Genomic DNA, 6,225 nt, shown 5'->3' with positions numbered 1-6,225 from the left:
ACACTGTTTTGCTACTATAGCTGTAATGCTATATATGCAGTGCTGCCATGACTCTAATTTAAATTATGTTGGCCAACTATGACTCTAATTAAAATTACGTTGTGCTGCTAGGGCCCTCATGTTTAACACTGTACTGCTACTATAGCTCTAATGCTCACTGTGATTCACCTCAGGGCCCTAGCAGCACAACATGATTTGAATTAGAGCCATAGTAGAACAACATAGGTAGCATTAGAGCTATAGCAGCAGAACAATGTTGTGCTACTATGACTTTAATTCAAATTATGTTGTGCTATGTTGTGCTGCCAGGGCCTTGATGTGAAACACTGTGCTGCTACTATAGCTCTAATGCTAATTGTGTTGTGCTCCCATGACTCTAATCCAAATGATCTTGGCCAACTATGGCCCTAAGTCAAATGATGCTCTGCTACTATGGCTCTAATTCAAATTATGTTGTGCTGCTAGGGCCCTGATGTAAAACACTGTGGTGCTACTATAGATCTAATGCTAATTATGCTAAGATACTATCTCTCCAATTTAAATTTTGTTGTGCTGCTGTGGCCCTAGTGGGAAACACTGTTCCGCTACTGTGGCCTAAATTCAAATTATGCTATGCTGTGCTGTCCTGGTCCTTATGTGAAACACTGTACTACTACTATAGCTCTAATGCTAACTGTGTTTCACATTAGGGCCCTAGCAGACCAACACGATTCGAATTAGAGCCATAGTAGCACAACATAGGTAGCATTAGAGCTATAGTAGCAGAACAATGTTGTGCTACTATGACTTAATTCAAAATAGCTGGTGCTGCCAGGGCCCTGATGTGAAACACTGTGCTGCTATAATAGCTCTAATGCTAATTATGTTGCGGTGCTATGACTATAATCCGATTTATGTTGGCCAACTATGGCTCTAAGTCGAATGATGCTCTGCTACTATGACTCTAATTCAAATTATGTTGTGCTGCTAGGGGCCTGATGTGAAACACAGTTAGCATTACAGCTATAGTAGCGGAACAGTATTTCACATCAGGGCCCTAGCAGCACAACCTAATTTGAATTAGAGCCTTAGTAGCACAACATTGCTCTGCTACGATAGCTCTAATGCTAATTATGTTGTGCTACTATGGCTCTAATTCAAATAAGGTTGTGCTGCTAGGGCCCTGATGTGAAACACTGTTGTGCTGCTATGGTTTCAATTCAAATGATGAAGTACTACTATGGCTCTAAATTACATTATGTTGTGCCACTATGACCTTGATGTGAAACACTGTTTTGCTACTATAGCTGTAATGCTATATATGCAGTGCTGCCATGACTCTAATCCAAATGATCTTGGCCAACTATGGCCCTAAGTCAAATGATGCTCTGCTACTATGGCTCTAATTCAAATTATGTTGTGCTGCTAGGGCCCTCATGTTTAACACTGTACTGCTACTATAGCTCTAATGCTCACTGTGATTCACCTCAGGGCCCTAGCAGCACAACATGATTTGAATTAGAGCCATAGTAGCACAACATAGGTAGCATTAGAGCTATAGCAGCAGAACAATGTTGTGCTACTATGACTTTAATTCAAATTATGTTGTGCTATGTTGTGCTGCCAGGGCCTTGATGTGAAACACTGTGCTGCTACTATAGCTCTAATGCTCTCTTGTGTTGTGCTCCCATGACTCTAATCCAAATGATCTTGGCCAACTATGGCCCTAAGTCAAATGATGCTCTGCTACTATGGCTCTAATTCAAATTATGTTGTGCTGCTAGGGCCCTGATGTAAAACACTGTGGTGCTACTATAGATCTAATGCTAATTATGCTGAGATACTATCTCTCCAATTTAAATTTTGTTGTGCTGCTATGGCCCTAGTGGGAAACACTGTTCCGCTACCGTGGCCTAAATTCAAATTATGCTATGCTGTGCTGTCCTGGTCCTTATGTGAAACACTGTACTACTACTATAGCTCTAAGGCTAACTGTGTTTCACATCAGGGCCCTAGCAGCACAACATGATTCGAATTAAAGCCATAGTAGTAATTATGTTGCGGTGCTATGACTATAATCCGATTTATGTTGGCCAACTATGGCTCTAAGTCAAATGATGCTCTGCTACTATGACTCTAATTCAAATTATGTTGTGCTGCTAGGGGCCTGATGTGAAACACAGTTAGCATTACAGCTATAGTAGCGGAACAGTATTTCACATCAGGGCCCTAGCAGCACAACCTAATTTGAATTAGAGCCTTAGTAGCACAACATTGCTCTGTTACGATAGCTCTAATGCTAATAATGTTGTGCTACTATGGCTCTAATTCAAATGATGAAGTACTACTATGGCTCTAAATTACATTATGTTGTGCCACTATGACCTTGATGTAAAACACTGTTTTGCTACTATAGCTGTAATGCTATATATGCAGTGCTGCCATGACTCTAATTCAAAATTATGTTGGCCAACTATGACTCTAATTAAAATTACGTTGTGCTGCTAGGGCCCTCATGTGAAACACTGTACTGCTACTATAGCTCTAATGCTCACTGTGATTCATATCAGGGCCCTAGCAGCACAACATGATTTGAATTAAAGCCATAGTAGCACAACATAGGTAGCATTAGAGCTATAGCAGCAGAACAATGTTGTGCTACTATGACTTTAATTCAAATTATGTTGTGCTATGTTGTGCTGCCAGGGCCCTGATGTGAAACACTGTGCTGCTACTATAGCTCTAATGCTAATTATGTTGTGCTCCTATGACTCTAATCCAAATGATGCTCTGCTACTATGGATCTAATTCAAATTACGTTGTGCTGCTAGGGCCTGATGTGAAACACTGTTCTGCTACAATAGATCTAATGCTAATAATGTTGGGCAACCATCTCTCCAATTTAAATTTTGTTGTGCTGCTATGGCCCTAGTGGGAAACACTGTTCCGCTACTGTGGCCCAAATTCAAATAATGCTGTGCTGTCCTGGCCCTGATGGAAAACACTGTTGTGCTACCGTAGCATTAATGCTAATTATGTAATGCCAATATGACTCCAATACAAATTATGGTGTGCTGCTAGGGCCCTCATGTGAAACACTGTACTGCTACTATAGCTCTAATGCTAACTGTGTTTCACATCAGGGCCCCAGCAGCCCAACACGATTCGAATTAGAGCCATAGTAGCACAACATAGGTAGCATTAGAGCTATAGTAGCAGAACAATGTTGTGCTACTATGACTTAATTCAAAATAGCTGGTGCTGCCAGGGCCCTGATGTGAAACACTGTGCTGCTATAATAGCTCTAATGCTAATTATGTTGCGGTGCTATGACTATAATCCGATTTATGTTGGCCAACTATGGCTCTAAGTCGAATGATGCTCTGCTACTATGACTCTAATTCAAATTATGTTGTGCTGCTAGGGGCCTGATGTGAAACACAGTTAGCATTACAGCTATAGTAGCGGAACAGTATTTCACATCAGGGCCCTAGCAGCACAACCTAATTTGAATTAGAGCCTTAGTAGCACAACATTGCTCTGCTACGATAGCTCTAATGCTAATTATGTTGTGCTACTATGGCTCTAATTCAAATAAGGTTGTGCTGCTAGGGCCCTGATGTGAAACACTGTTGTGCTGCTATGGTTTCAATTCAAATGATGAAGTACTACTATGGCTCTAAATTACATTATGTTGTGCCACTATGACCTTGATGTGAAACACTGTTTTGCTACTATAGCTGTAATGCTATATATGCAGTGCTGCCATGACTCTAATCCAAATGATCTTGGCCAACTATGGCCCTAAGTCAAATGATGCTCTGCTACTATGGCTCTAATTCAAATTATGTTGTGCTGCTAGGGCCCTCATGTTTAACACTGTACTGCTACTATAGCTCTAATGCTCACTGTGATTCACCTCAGGGCCCTAGCAGCACAACATGATTTGAATTAGAGCCATAGTAGCACAACATAGGTAGCATTAGAGCTATAGCAGCAGAACAATGTTGTGCTACTATGACTTTAATTCAAATTATGTTGTGCTATGTTGTGCTGCCAGGGCCTTGATGTGAAACACTGTGCTGCTACTATAGCTCTAATGCTCTCTTGTGTTGTGCTCCCATGACTCTAATCCAAATGATCTTGGCCAACTATGGCCCTAAGTCAAATGATGCTCTGCTACTATGGCTCTAATTCAAATTATGTTGTGCTGCTAGGGCCCTGATGTAAAACACTGTGGTGCTACTATAGATCTAATGCTAATTATGCTGAGATACTATCTCTCCAATTTAAATTTTGTTGTGCTGCTATGGCCCTAGTGGGAAACACTGTTCCGCTACCGTGGCCTAAATTCAAATTATGCTATGCTGTGCTGTCCTGGTCCTTATGTGAAACACTGTACTACTACTATAGCTCTAAGGCTAACTGTGTTTCACATCAGGGCCCTAGCAGCACAACATGATTCGAATTAAAGCCATAGTAGTAATTATGTTGCGGTGCTATGACTATAATCCGATTTATGTTGGCCAACTATGGCTCTAAGTCAAATGATGCTCTGCTACTATGACTCTAATTCAAATTATGTTGTGCTGCTAGGGGCCTGATGTGAAACACAGTTAGCATTACAGCTATAGTAGCGGAACAGTATTTCACATCAGGGCCCTAGCAGCACAACCTAATTTGAATTAGAGCCTTAGTAGCACAACATTGCTCTGTTACGATAGCTCTAATGCTAATAATGTTGTGCTACTATGGCTCTAATTCAAATGATGAAGTACTACTATGGCTCTAAATTACATTATGTTGTGCCACTATGACCTTGATGTAAAACACTGTTTTGCTACTATAGCTGTAATGCTATATATGCAGTGCTGCCATGACTCTAATTCAAAATTATGTTGGCCAACTATGACTCTAATTAAAATTACGTTGTGCTGCTAGGGCCCTCATGTGAAACACTGTACTGCTACTATAGCTCTAATGCTCACTGTGATTCATATCAGGGCCCTAGCAGCACAACATGATTTGAATTAAAGCCATAGTAGCACAACATAGGTAGCATTAGAGCTATAGCAGCAGAACAATGTTGTGCTACTATGACTTTAATTCAAATTATGTTGTGCTATGTTGTGCTGCCAGGGCCCTGATGTGAAACACTGTGCTGCTACTATAGCTCTAATGCTAATTATGTTGTGATCCTATGACTCTAATCCAAATGATGCTCTGCTACTATGGATCTAATTCAAATTACGTTGTGCTGCTAGGGCCTGATGTGAAACACTGTTCTGCTACAATAGATCTAATGCTAATAATGTTGGGCAACCATCTCTCCAATTTAAATTTTGTTGTGCTGCTATGGCCCTAGTGGGAAACACTGTTCCGCTACTGTGGCCCAAATTCAAATAATGCTGTGCTGTCCTGGCCCTGATGGAAAACACTGTTGTGCTACCGTAGCATTAATGCTAATTATGTAATGCCAATATGACTCCAATACAAATTATGGTGTGCTGCTAGGGCCCTCATGTGAAACACTGTACTGCTACTATAGCTCTAATGCTAACTGTGTTTCACATCAGGGCCCCAGCAGCCCAACACGATTCGAATTAGAGCCATAGTAGCACAACATAGGTAGCATTAGAGCTATAGTAGCAGAACAATGTTGTGCTACTATGACTTAATTCAAAATAGCTGGTGCTGCCAGGGCCCTGATGTGAAACACTGTGCTGCTATAATAGCTCTAATGCTAATTATGTTGCGGTGCTATGACTATAATCCGATTTATGTTGGCCAACTATGGCTCTAAGTCGAATGATGCTCTGCTACTATGACTCTAATTCAAATTATGTTGTGCTGCTAGGGGCCTGATGTGAAACACAGTTAGCATTACAGCTATAGTAGCGGAACAGTATTTCACATCAGGGCCCTAGCAGCACAACCTAATTTGAATTAGAGCCTTAGTAGCACAACATTGCTCTGCTACGATAGCTCTAATGCTAATTATGTTGTGCTACTATGGCTCTAATTCAAATAAGGTTGTGCTGCTAGGGCCCTGATGTGAAACACTGTTGTGCTGCTATGGTTTCAATTCAAATGATGAAGTACTACTATGGCTCTAAATTACATTATGTTGTGCCACTATGACCTTGATGTGAAACACTGTTTTGCTACTATAGCTGTAATGCTATATATGCAGTGCTGCCATGACTCTAATCCAAATGATCTTGGCCAACTATGGCCCTAAGTCAA

This window comes from Silurus aristotelis (assembly GCF_946808225.1).
Source record: "Silurus aristotelis genome assembly, chromosome: 13".
Lineage (NCBI taxonomy): Eukaryota > Metazoa > Chordata > Actinopteri > Siluriformes > Siluridae > Silurus > Silurus aristotelis.
Note: the sequence above shows the minus strand (reverse complement) of the source record.